A 13473-nucleotide genomic window follows, 5' to 3' on the forward strand; every position below is an offset into this window, starting at 1 on the left:
TCAATCAGTTGAGCATCCCATTTCAGCTCTGGTCATGATCTCATGGTTTCTGAGTTTGAGCCCCAAGTCAGGCTCTGTGCTGACAGCTCGGAGCCTGGAGCCTGCTTCTGATTCTGTGTCTCCATCTCTCTCTGCCCCTTCCCCTGCTCGCTGTCTCAAAAATAAATAAATGTTAAAAAAATTAAAAACAACAACAATAACAAAATAACTATAAGAAAAACAGAATGAGCATATATAAAATTAAGAAACAAAAGAGACACTTCAATCAAATGCAATGTGCATATCTTATTTGGGTCCTGATATGAATAAATCAACTGTAAAAAAAAATTATGGGAAAATCAGGGACATTTGACCACAACCAGATATTTGGGTGAAAAAAATAATGTACTGTCATTGGTTTTTAGGCAGAAAAAATGGCATTGTAGATAGCATGGGTAGCTCTTTGTCTCTTAGTGATACACAATGAAATACTTATGGATAAAATATGTTCTAGGGGTATGCCACCTAAAAAAAGTCAGCTTTTTTTTAAGGTGGGGAGTGACAGGCAGAGTGACATGGAACAAGATGGACTAGGAGTTGGTAACTACAGAAGCCAGTGATGGATGACAGACCAAACCAACTGTTCATAAGCTTAGGAGACTGTCTCTTCCTTCAAACTCTGAGGTGGACTATAAATTCAATTTTGTGGAAAGAGGACCTTTTCTTGCTCCCAGAGTATACTGCAAAATACTAATACCACTTGCTACTTTTATTACTTGGTATTCAAGTAGGCAAAAAATATAATTTATTTAAAAAACAAAAACGTAATCACACAAGAGAAATCATCTGCTTACCATCCACTGTAAAACAACGTGCTCAGTTTGTTAGGGTGATTATCTCACTAGGTACAATAACTTCACCTAAAGGGAAAATTCTTCCCCAGATCATCTTCTTTATGATCCCAACAATGGAAAATTTTCACCTCAGTAAGCTGGCCTCAGGGAGGCTCAGGCTCATCCCTGTTGCCTAGATACCAGTGACATCTCTGGTGCCTACAGAAGGCTCTGGCACCCCTCTGCAAGGGAGACTGGCTAAGGTTCACCAGTCAGCGGTTGCTCCTTCCTCCCACATTCCGCTGCCCAACAGACCCCAGGATAGTATACAGTTGTACCGGTCTGTCACTTACGACATGGTGAAGCACAGAAGTTCTATTACATCTGCTGAACTGGTTTTTACAATTATCTCAACTCTAGTGCTGGCTCTCACGCATTTGATTTCTTTCTAACAATTCCTGTGAATTCTAAAGTCACAAGGCAAATAAACCAATTGGAGTAACAGTTAACAGTTCAACTGACTTTTTCTCCAAAGAAAAAGTCACCAAGCCATCAACTGGCCTTTTATGTCAAATATGATAAAGTATTCATTTTGCTCGGTTTCTAATTCTGATAGTGGCTAAAGTTAAAACAGTAACACCACCACCCTGAAACTTCTCTTCACATACTTAACACCAGGCTACAGGATGCAATTATACAAGCTCCACAGCAGCAACCTATGTAAATAAGCATCTGAGGTCACTTAAATGTAACCCTACTAAAAATGCAAATACTTTAAATACTAGAATTCATCAAAATTACTGTAATCATGGTGCTTTATAAAAAAAAAATCATAAAGCTGGTGAACTGGAACATTTCTGTTAGCCACTTTTGAAAAGTTTCAGTACTTTTTCTTCAAACTATTCTTTCATTCTTCCAACTATTATTTTATTCTTGGGTTACGTACAACTACCAAAATGTTTCATTCCAAGCAGTAACTAGTTCTGTTTCCCTGGTATGTAAGAGCACCGGGTTTTCTGTTTTCCACATTTTGTTTTCACAACGTTTGGCCTCATTTGTCTGCTAGTGCAGCTTTCTTAACATAGGAAACTGAGGAAAATGATACAAACCCTTAGAATGCAAGAGACAAAAGCAGTATTTAAGCCAATGTGAAAGAAATGAAAGCTCCACCCACGGCGACGCTTATCACTATTAAAGAAGGCGTCCTCTGATCCATCCTGAGACTTTTTTGGATAACAAGGTGGGCAGATTTCCTCACCGTACACCAGCTGACAGGCCCCAACTGGCACTCAACACTCAAAATGGCTGCACATCTGCCGGCCCCAGGTAAACGGCACCTGAGGCGGTGGGCTGACTCCTCCACCCGCAGACTCAAGGAGAACCCCCAACCCCCAATAACCCGGGACACCACGGACGCCGCTGTCCTGGGAAGCAATGACCCAAGGAGATCGTTCCCCCACAAAGGTCTGAGAAAACCTCCTCAACGACCGGGGTAGATCCTGCACCGCCAAAATACCTGGGAGACCCCTCAATGACCAGAGAAGACTCTGTCCCTCAAAATCAGGGGAGACAGTCTCCCCCCAGTAACCTGAAGAAACAACGCCTCTCTCAAATGACCGGGGGATATCCGGCCCCACAAAGACCCTGAGAGATCCCCCCCCGCCCCCAAGATCGCGGGAGAGCCCCTCCCCAAATAACTCGGAGACACTCCTAATGACCAGAGACTTCGCCCCCGAACGGCCCGGAGACATCCTCCACCAAATCTACCAGGGCGGCAGAGCCTTAGGCCGGACAAGGCGGGCGTTACCTGCGGCCTCGGCCCGTCCAGCGGTGCTTCCGTCCTATTGTTTCTCTCCCATCAAGATGGCGGCGGCCGCGCCGAGCCCCGCCCACCGCGCCTCGCTCCCGGAGCCCCTCGCTATTGGCTCACACCGGGAGCCCAGCTCGCGGACTGGGCAGCGCGAAAAGCGCTGTTGCTAGGGCGCCGGGATCCGAGGCAGCGGCTTCCGGGAGGGGCGGGGCGAGGAGCGGGGCCAGGGATGGGGCGGAGCCTTGCCTGCCTTCAAGGGGGAGGTCAGGTAGGTGGTAGGGTGGACAGATGGGTTTGGGGCATGTGGGGTGCTAGGGATGCTTGGGTGAACGGATGGCTCAACCAAGTGTCCCATTTTTCCAGAGTCCAAGGGTTTCCCGGGATGTGGGCTTTCCAAGACTAATACTGAGGCAGTCTGCAACAAACTGCGAAGTTCTTCACCCTAGCATACGGCGGGACACAGCACTGGATGTGGTTGGATGGAAAGATGGGCAATAGAGTGACTGTAGACGGTGAGCAAAGGAAGGTTATATGCACAGGTGGATGGATGACTGGATGCAGAGGGGTGGACAGAGGAATGACTGTAGAGTCCTCTGGGGACTGGCAGATGACCCATTGCCAACATAGGCCCTACCAACCTCCACACTGCATGACTTGTCTGAGGCTCATTTGTCCTGGGTCATATGGGTTGGCCAGAAGAGCTCCCACCTGAGTGCATGTCAGTGTAGCTGGCAAATTCGAGGGGGGAGGGAGGTGCTACTGAGAGTGGTCAGAGCCTCCTACCTGATCTCCACTTTTTTGTAAATGAGGCCAATGTTGCAGCCCCATGCTGTACGTGCACTGGGGGGTTGCAGAGGTGTGAATTCATGCATATGCTTATTTATTCAACAGATAGGTACTGAATACCTATACTCTGTGCTGGAAATATAGCATTGAACCAAAATGGTTCAAAGGTGGAGGGGGGGTGGTGGCGGGTGGCTGCCTTTATAGGAATGGGCAAGAACGACTTCCTGTGACCAGCTGATCTCTCTTCGCTTGGAAACACTTTACCTGTGAGTTTCAGGGCTCCATGCCCTTGTGGTTTCCTCTCACCTCACTGGTTCCTCCTCTTTGCCTCCTCTCTCTGTCTACATTATTTCTGTCATAATCTTATCCAGGTTCGTGGCTTCAAATTCCACCTCCATGTCCATCACTCCCAAAAGTGTATGTCTAGTCCAGACCCTGAGGGCCACACTCAATGCCCAGCTGTAGACTCTGCATCTGCACTCTGACTTCCACTTGGCATCTCAAATTCAACTTGTGCCCCCCTAGCTCTGGCTCATCCCCCAAACACACTCTACCTCACTTCCCCCAGCTCAAAGTGATGACTGCTTAGCCCTTTCTATTGCTCAGACCAAAGGCCTCATAGTACCTCTTAACTACTTTCTTTCCACTTACATTCAAGAAGTCCTATTCCTTCCATGCATCATCTACCCAGGATGAGAGCACTTCTTGCCAGGTCCATGGCTTCCACCCAGCCCAAACCACCACCATGTCTCTCTCTAGGGCAATGTCACGGCCACCTTCCAGTCTCCTGCTGCTGCTCTTGCCACCTGCAGTCCATTCTCCACACACCAGCCTGTAAATACATAAATCAGAATCCCTCTTGCCCTGTTCAGAGCCCTGCAGTAGCACCTGCCCAAGGAAAAGTCAGAGCTGTCAGGGGCCTTATGATCCCCCATTACCTCTGTGGCTGCGTCTCCCCTGTTCATCTCCGGCTCCGCTGCTCAGCAGCTCGATTTCTCACATATCACACTCCATGCACTCCCCTGGCTCAGGAGCTGGGCTCCAGGTGTTCCCATACCTGGAATGCTTTCTGCAGATTTCCACAGGACTGTACCCAAATGCCCTCGAAGTCCCTCATTTCATACTGCAACAGGCACCTTTCAACCAGCACATGAGACCACCTTTATCCCCTTACGCTGCTCCACTCTTTTCCATAGCAGTTACCTTTTTTATGGAAGCATTTATTATCCTTTATAGGAAGCGTGGTTTCCTCCACTAGAACAAGAGCCCTGTGAAGTAAGAATCTCTCTGTTTTAGTCACGGATATATCCTGAGCACCTCAAATACCAAGGAAGCTCCAGAAGTACCTGTTGGCTGACTGAATAAGAATGGCACGTGGTATTAAACGATAAGGGCTATGGAAAAAAATTAAAATGGGGCAGCAGGAGGGAGGTTGGGGCAGGGTGAGAGTACCCCAGATCAAGGCTAGCCCTGCCTGGATCAGGCCCAAAGGTCCCCACACTCAGCAGGGTTGCTAGGAAGCCCAACCCAGCGTTTGCTTCTGTTCCCTGCCTATAGTCACAGAATAAAAAAAGCCCAACAGGCACCAGTCATTCAAGCCCTCACAGATAAGCACTGTCCCACCTTCCTCTGATGACCCACTCTCCCATTCCAATGCTCCTATGTGTGGGGTTGAGGCTGGACAGAGTAGAGTCTCCCTGGGGCAGCCCCGCATTAATTCACTCTTATATTTCTTCCATAAGTGTTTACCAAGGGGTGACCTGAGCTAGACACTAGGTACATGAGAAGAAGGGACACAGCAAGAATTTGAAGGATTTATAGAGTCCTTGCCCCACAGTGAGGAGTGTGGGGAAGTAAAGGATGGATCCAATAGTAAAAACAACAACAACAGCCAAACAAATAAAAACCCAGCTTCATTATGGGCAGTGTGAATAATGAAGAAAAGGAACCAAGCTGATGTCCAGAGTATGGTGTTTATGTCCAATGCAGCAGGAAAGTATATCTGAGAAGGGGACATCTGAGCTAAGATGAACCTGGAGGCCTGGCTGAGCAGGGAAAGAGAAGCCATTCCAGGAAGAAAGCATAACAAGTGCAAAGATCCCCAAGGAAAGAACAAGTTTGGTATGTTGGAGGAATATGAAGAAAGTGGTTGGGTCTAATGGAAGAAATAGCTCAAAGTTCAATGGAAAGCTCAAAGGCATGAAGGAACAGACCACAGACAAGAGATCTGGAGGCCAAATCCAGGCGTCCTATTGTGCAAACAAGAGTTCTAGAAGGAGAAAAAGGGATGGCTGAAATAGAGGCACAAACCAAATAAATGATAGAAGAAACCTTTTCTGACTTGAAGAAAAAGCTGTGTCTGCAGATGGGAGGTACTGGCCTCATTCCCAGGCAGTATGGAAAAGGAAAGACTATAGTGAATTCTTAAACTCCAAGGAGAAAGAGAACATTGTACAAGCTCACAGATAGATAGAACAAGTCACCTACCAAGGAGGAAGGGCCAACTGGCCTTAAACTCTCCCCCATAACAGGTAAATTATCCTGAAGGGTCAGTCCTCATGCCTGGAGGGAGAAGGTAGCCATTAATGTAATGGAAAAAGTAGTGAAGTTTCCAAATTACCAAGAGAAAAAATGGAATGAATGACATCTTAAAAGAGAGAGAAAAAAGAGGAAAGTAGTAGGTAGTTGGTAGTTTCATATAGTTCAATTGAATAGAAAGATAAAATCGTAAAGTAAAAAATAATAAGCATAAAGGAATTATGGAATGAGCAAACATTCATGATTGCATAATGTCATGATTGGAAATCTAGAAAATCAAAAGGACTTCTTTGAAAACTACTACAATTAATAAGAGAAAATGTTAAGGTAATAAATACAAGAAAAATATGTCAAAAATTTCCTACAAATAAGCCCCTAGAAATCAATAAAAATGAGGAAAATATTCAATTAAAAATAACAGAGCTATAAAATATTTAGGAATAATTTATTATGAAAAGTATAGGAATTGTACTAGATGGGAAATTTCCTACAGAAAATTGTATTAAGAGTCTTAGAGGTCGGGGAATGGGGTCAGGATTCATCCATCACTTGAAACTGGACACTTGCCACTTTGGACAAAATTTGGATTTTTTTTTTTTACCCTTTTTTTAAAAGTTTTTAAAATGTTTATTTATTTTTGAGAGAGAGAGAGAGGCAGAGCATGAGCGAGGGAGGGGCAGAGAGAGAGAGACACAGAATCCAAAGCAAGCTCCAGGCTCTGAGCTGTTAGCACAGAGCCTGACCCAGGGCTCGAACTCAACAGCTATGAGATCATGACCTGAACTGAAGTCAGATGCTCAACAGACTGAGCCAACCAGGTGCCCCTTTAACTTTTGTTTCATGTTTATTTTTGAGGGAAAGAGAGAGAGAGAGAGAGAGGCGGAGAGAGATGGAGACACAGAATCTGAACCAGGCTCCAGGCTGTGAGCTGTCAGCACAGAGCCCGACTTGGGGCTCAAACCATGAGATCATGATCTGAGCCAAAGTCAGATGCCAACTGAGCCACTCAGGCACCCCTGTTTTGTTTTGTTTTTGTTTTTGTTTTTGTTTTTGTTTGTTTTGTTTTTGAAAGAAAGGCATGAGAGGGGGAGAGGGGAAGAAGGGCAGAGGGAGAGAGAGAAAGGATCTTAAGCAGGCTCCATGCTTAGCGTGGAGCCCAACACAGGGCTCGATCCCATAACCCTGGGAACATGACCTGAGCCAAAATCAAGAGATGGATGCTCAACTGACTGAGTCACCCAGGTGTCCCTTGGGGACAGGTTTTATGGCATCATCAAAAAGAAGGAATTGGAATAACACCACTTGAATTGGAGGGCTTGAAACAAGTTGAGATGAATGAGAAAAGAAAGATGCAGAAAAGTGGGTACAAAATGGCCTAATGTACACAACAAAGGCAAACCACTCTATGTCAGTATAAGTTGACCCATGTACATCACAGGTTTGGACTCCATTTATTTGCATATTTTTCCCATAAATACAGTACAGTACTGCATATGTATTTTCTCTTATGATTTTCTTTCCTCTAGCTTACTTTATTGTAAGAATGGAGTACATAATACATATAACATACAAAATGTGTCGATCAACCGTTCATGTTATTGGTAAGGCTTCTGGTCAACAGTAGGCTATTAAATTAAAAAACATTTTTAATGTTTATTTTTGAGAGAGAGAGAGAGAGAGAGAGAGAGAGAGAGAGAGAGAGAGAGAGAACACAAGCGGGGAAGGGGCAGAGAGAAGGAGACACAGAATCCGAAGCAGGCTCTGGGCTCTGAGCCGTCAGCACAGAGTAGGCTATTAAATTTTTGAGGAGTCAAAAGTTATACATGGGTTTTTTTTGACTGTGCAGAGGGTTGGTGCCCCCTAACCTCCGTGTTGTTCAAGGGATAAAAGATAAAGACTGTGCTAAGACCCAGCAGTTAGGATGGGTTCTCCCTTATGCATTTAATTATAGGTGTTTATATCACCATATGAAGAAAGTGGCTATTTATTTGTTGTTGTTTTTTAAGTAAACTCTACACCCAATGTGGGGCTTGAACCCCCCACCTGGAAATCAAAAGTCACATGCTCCACTGACTGAGCCAGCCAGGTGCCCCAAGAAAGTGTTTTTTTAGAGAGGCATGTTTAAGTGGTTAAGGATCAAGAAAATCGAGGTAATGACCACCTTATATTAAGCCAAGACAGAGCAGGGAGGAATGACTGAAGAGCCGCAGGGACACTGCAGGGCACCAGGAGTGTTTGGCCTGTGAGAAATCATTGAGCGGAATGTCTTTGTTTTATGCACCTTTTGGTATTAGTTATATTCCACACTTTGAAAATTTTTTTAATTAAAAAAAAAAAAAAAGGCAAAGCAAAGCAAACACTGCAGAAGGTTCCCAGTGGGTGGAAAGTGAGGAACCCAGGGGAGGGATCCCAGCCCAGACCACTGGACACTCAGCTCAGCACAGTGTCCCAGGTGGAGGTATAAACCTGGGGTTGAGCAGGATGGAGATAACACCCAAAGCCACACTGCTTCTAACAAAATGCTGAAGGGTCCCAGGGTGGGGAATGGAGTGGAGCCCTCCCTGGGACACTCAACATTTTAAAAAAAAAAAATTTTTTTTTTTAATCTTTATTTTTGAGAGAGTGAGAGAGAGACAGAGTGAGAGCAGGGGAGGCACAGAGAGAGAAGGAGACACAGAATCCAAAGCAGGCTCCAGGCTCTGAGCTGTCAGCACAGAGCCCGACACGGGGCTTACACCCACGAACCGTGAGTTCATGACCTGAGCTGAAGTCGGACGCTTAACCGACTGAGCCACCCAGGCGCCCCTGGGATACTCAACATTTAACTGTAGTCTGAGTTAAAGCTGGCAACAGAGGTGAGAAGAAAACCAGGAGAACTGGATGTTCCCGAGAAGGTGGTCGGTCCTTGAAGCACGAGGGAGGAGTCCATTGCGGTGACTTCAGCTAAGACTCTGGGGAGCCAGCATGTGCTTTGGCTCCGCTCTTGTAAATCTCTGGGGACTGCGGTGCTGTACTGTGGCCAGAACAGGAGGTGAGAAGGCGACTATAGGGAAGTCTCAAGGCTTTTGCCATGAAAAGAGAACAGTGGGCAGGAGCTAGGGGGGAACATGGGGAACGGAGGAGGAGCCCGGGGCTTCTGACCCATCATTTCTGTGTTCTTTAAAGATGAGGTGAGGCCATTGCTGAGGGGGCAGGGGCACAAAAGGTTAGAGGATGAGCCAAGGGCCAGGCAGCGAGCACTGCAAGGGGCGTGGCGATGAAGGGTGGCGGAGGTTGCTGAGCAGAGACCTTGTCTCTGGGGTGCAAGTAGCTGGGCCCCAGGCAGGGATCTGCCTGGGCAAAAGAAGTTGTGCAAACGTGGAGGAGTGAGAATTGGACCAGAAGATGGAGGCAACCTTTCTGTGGTAGAGATCCTAGTTGGGGACCACTTTGTTCTTCCCACACAGCCCTGGCCTGGGATTGAGGAAGGGAGGGCTCCTCTCTGCTGGGGCCAGGGCCAGGGCCAGGGCCAGGGAAAGGGTCGGGAGGGAGTGTGTGGGTAGAGCTGTTCTGGGGTCAGTTATCTATCAGAAACCCTTCCCTGCCTGTTCCTTAAATCAAGCTGGCCATTCTCCATCAACTCCACCCCCCGGGGCCCAGGGCTCCCAAGGTCCCCAGTGTCAGAGGGTTGTACAGGCAGCTCCGAGCCCAGTTCAGAACATGACGTTCCCACCAGGGCAGGGGCAGGACTCAGGTCCCCCACAACCCTACCTCCTCCCCTGCATCCATAGCTCTGGGAAGTATGCCAGTTGGGGAGGGGCTGGCTGCAAATCACTCCCGATTTTGTTGTTGTTGTTATGGAACAAAAGGCAGGAAAATTACCAAGAAAAGGCTCCCACAGGACCAAGATGGAGGCGGCTCCTAGCACATTGTCCTGGACACACACCTCGTCCTCACCATGTCCAGGCTGCGAAGAGCCACAAAGGACACTGGAAATTCCCATTGTGCTGGAAGGCCGCCTGGTCTCAGTGAGCCCTACTCTGGCACTCTTAATGTACCTTTGCCTTCACTTTGTAAACCTGGCCCATGACCAATTCCCAGGTGCAAGGCTAGCCCTCCTGGGATATAAAACTAGCTTTATCCATTTTTCAGGTATGAGAATAACTCACATAGATTTTCAGTTGTGAGGCCAGTTCTCTGTCAGGGAGTGGGCCTGCTTTTTGCTGTGAGCCAGAGATGCCCAGCTTAAAGTGATCACAAGGGAGAGACCATACCAGCCACTTAACCCCAGCCCCCTACTGTGGTTGGGCCTAGGCCCAGCCCAGGCAGGTGAGGGGCCGGACTGGAATTCCACTGGGCCAAGGCATGTAGGCAAAGCCAAGGGCAGCAGAGTGGATGCCCTCCAATAGCCTGCTTCCTTCTTTACAGAGGAGGAAGCCAAGGTGCTGGAGGGTCTCCAGCTCCTCATCTGACCAGCCTTAACCTGGAGCTGCCAGTCCAGTGGAGCCATCTTGAGTTCTGAAGGGTCAGTGCCCTGAGTTGGGGGGCTGGGGGTCATGTGCTTTCTGTCTCCCAGCTCTGTCCTGGTTAGGAGAGCACTCTGGCTTCCAGAGCTGGAAGCTTCAACAGCCCCTCATCTGGGGTCATATGAGTCTGTATGTGGCCTCATTTTGCATCCTGGGCATGGGGCTGTGGGCCAGCTCTGGGACAGGATGCCAGGAGTCCAACGTGCCTCATGTGTGATTCCATCTTTCTTGGGATTGATGCACATCTGACCCAAAGGCCTCTGCCCTGATTGTCCTACAGACCCGAGCCTCGGCATCAGGTCCCCCACTCCTCCAGCTGCCCAGGCTGGGCTCATGGCAGGCATGGGAGAGTGTGCTGCAGATGTCCCCTCGAGCCTAGGCCTTTCACTTTCAAAATGAAAATGTCCAGGCTAGCTATGCTTGGATGTTATGCTGGAAAGTGCTGGTTTGCTTGTCTGGTGGGTCTAGACTTAAGCTTTTCCTTTTTACCAGTTTGCCTGAAAAATAACCAGCTGCAAATCCCTGCTTCCTCATTCTGGGGGCCTGAGGACCTGGCCAGAAAGGAGATTGCTGGATCTGGCTTTCTGCAGAGCACACAGTGACTTTTGACCCTTGGCTCAGTGCAATTCTGCACAGGGAGGAAGTGGTAGGGCGATGGCCAAGAAGGCCATGGAGGTTTGGCTGGTACTATTTAGACCTCCTTCCCCAACAGCTGACCGGCAAATGCCCACCCTTCTGTCTATCAGGATGGACTGATTGGTGGGGTCAGGTCCTGGCTTTCCTAGTGTCTGTGGGTAGCTCCTTTGGTTTCACACTCCAGCCTGGGCAGCCTCCTGCCCTCTAGTCTACAAATGGGTTGGGCACTGCTTGACTTATGCACTTAAAGACAAGCCAGATAACTGGTTTGATAGAAGAGAAAGAAGTGCTCACAGGAGCAAGGATTCTGGTTGGGAAGAACTCAAAGAAAAAGGGGTAGAAATGTCACGCAGTAGAAACAAATTTCAGAAAAGTTTGATTTTTTAGCACATGACATTACAAAATGCAACCTAGACCCAAAAGGCATCTCTGGCCAAGTTTCACCATGATGTTTAGGATGACTAGGATGACGGTGACAATTTCTGAGGAGTCCCTACCTGGAGGGAGTCTCCTTCAAATCTCAAATCTAGTCTTTCTCCTTTTACAGTGCCTCAGATGCTTGTGTAACCAGAATGGTGTGATGTGGGCTAGAGCAGTGAGGGGTAGTGCATGCTTGGCACTCACTTTACGAAGAGGCAATGGCAGCCCTGAAGGAGAAAAAGCATGACCAAGGGAGGCAATAAGGTATTGGGAACATGATCATCCTTGAAATAGGAGATCCAGGCTGCTGCCTGTGAGTCTGGAAACATGGGCTCCATCATCAGTGGAAGAAAGATCCAGAATGCCTTTGGTGAATCTTACTATCATTGTTCTTGCTAATTCCTGGAGTTTAAACACAGTGTCAGGAATGTCCACAGCAGGTCACAAAAATGTGCTCAATGAATAAATAAACTGAGTTCAGACCGAATTTCTAACACTCTCATTTAGAACTTGGGTAATACTCATTTAAATTCACAAGTGGTTATTATTCAGTATGTTCCTGGTCAACACCCTGCATTTTATCTGCATATCCCCCATATAACCAGGTAACAGTATCTGTGCCGTCATCTGTGACGGAGCATTTGTCTGTAGAGGAGATGGGTAAAGGAAGCAAAATTTATACTTAACATGATGCTTTAGGAGACAACCACAGATTCCTTAATCACAATATAAGTAAAGTGTTTTAATTCCGTTATAAAATGAATGCACTAAGATCACCGAGGATATATTCAGGTACCCTTGATGGGGCAAATTCAGAGCTTCATGTTAGAACATTCAAGAAAGCAAAGTCCTCAAGTGACATGTACTCTGAGACTGTGAACAATATGATCTTAACATTGTCCTGGCGCTTAATAACTGTTCATAGCAACACCACCACTAAAACCACAAAGGCCAAACCATTTACTTTTAAAGGCCATTTTGGCTTTGAGAGAGTTCAACTACTAGTTTCTTGAGCCCCAAGGGGATATTTTGTATGTTCACCCACTACTTGACACTTGTGTACCACCAGGTCAAGGCAAGATCAAACTGGAACACGATTTTATCGTAGAACAGCTTCTTTTGGTCACTTGGAAAGAAACTGCAGGCACACTGAGTTATCACAGAATCATCGCTAGTTCTTGTTACAGCCACGTTACCGAGAAGGAAATGGTAGAAGTAACACTGACAGGAGTTTTCTGCTGAGCTTCATTGGTGAGTTTATCTTCCCTGCAAGGGATATACTGGATGCCCTTCCACATCATCTTCAACAACTCAAATACCATGCTGTCATAGTTAATTTTATGTGTCAAGTTGACTGGGCCATGGGGTGCCTAGATATTTGGTCAACCATTGTTCTGGGAGTTTCTGTAAGGGTGCTTTGGGATGAAATTAACATTTAAATCAGTAGATTAAGTAACGCACATTGCCCTCCCCAATGTGGGTGGGCCTCATCAAATTAGTTGAAGGCCCAAATATAACACAAGGACTGACACTCAAGTAAGAGAATTTTCCTGCCTGCCTTCAAACTGGGGCATTAGCTCTTCCTGAATCTTGAGCCTGCCAGCCTCTGGAAAGGAACTACACTATCAACTCTTATGGTTCTTAACCTTTCAGATTCAGACTAGAATTTAATCATCAGCTCTCCTTGGTCTATAGTTTGCCAGCTCATCATGCAGATCATGAGACCTGCCTGCCTCCATAATTGCATGAGTCAATTCCTTATAATAAATCTCTTTACACACACACACACACACACACACACACACACACAATCCTTATTGGAGAACCCTGATACATATTCCCAGGTCTCCTCTCTAATTTTCAAGAGCTCACATCCCAATCCCAACAATGTATCTGCCAGATGGGTACTATTATGGCCTGGAACCCTGAAATGAGAGGACAAACAACACAGGGCTGCACCAGAAAG

The 13473-nt window shown here is 46.8% G+C and overlaps 1 protein-coding gene across 2 annotated transcripts in view; it reads right to left on the reverse strand.

Moving 5' to 3' along the window:
* The window catches only part of IP6K2 (inositol hexakisphosphate kinase 2), a 31143-nt gene extending 28409 nt beyond the window's left edge, over positions 1-2734 (reverse strand). The window contains exon 1 of one of the 2 annotated variants that reach the window (XM_045492867.1): positions 2620-2734. The gene's annotated coding sequence lies outside the window, so the exon portion shown is untranslated. The remainder of the gene's footprint in view (positions 1-2619) is intronic. The other variant, XM_045492863.1, reaches the window with a different exon arrangement.
* Positions 2735-13473: the final 10739 nt, after the last annotated feature.

Source organism: Leopardus geoffroyi, chromosome A2 (genome assembly GCF_018350155.1).
Source record: "Leopardus geoffroyi isolate Oge1 chromosome A2, O.geoffroyi_Oge1_pat1.0, whole genome shotgun sequence".
NCBI lineage: Eukaryota > Metazoa > Chordata > Mammalia > Carnivora > Felidae > Leopardus > Leopardus geoffroyi.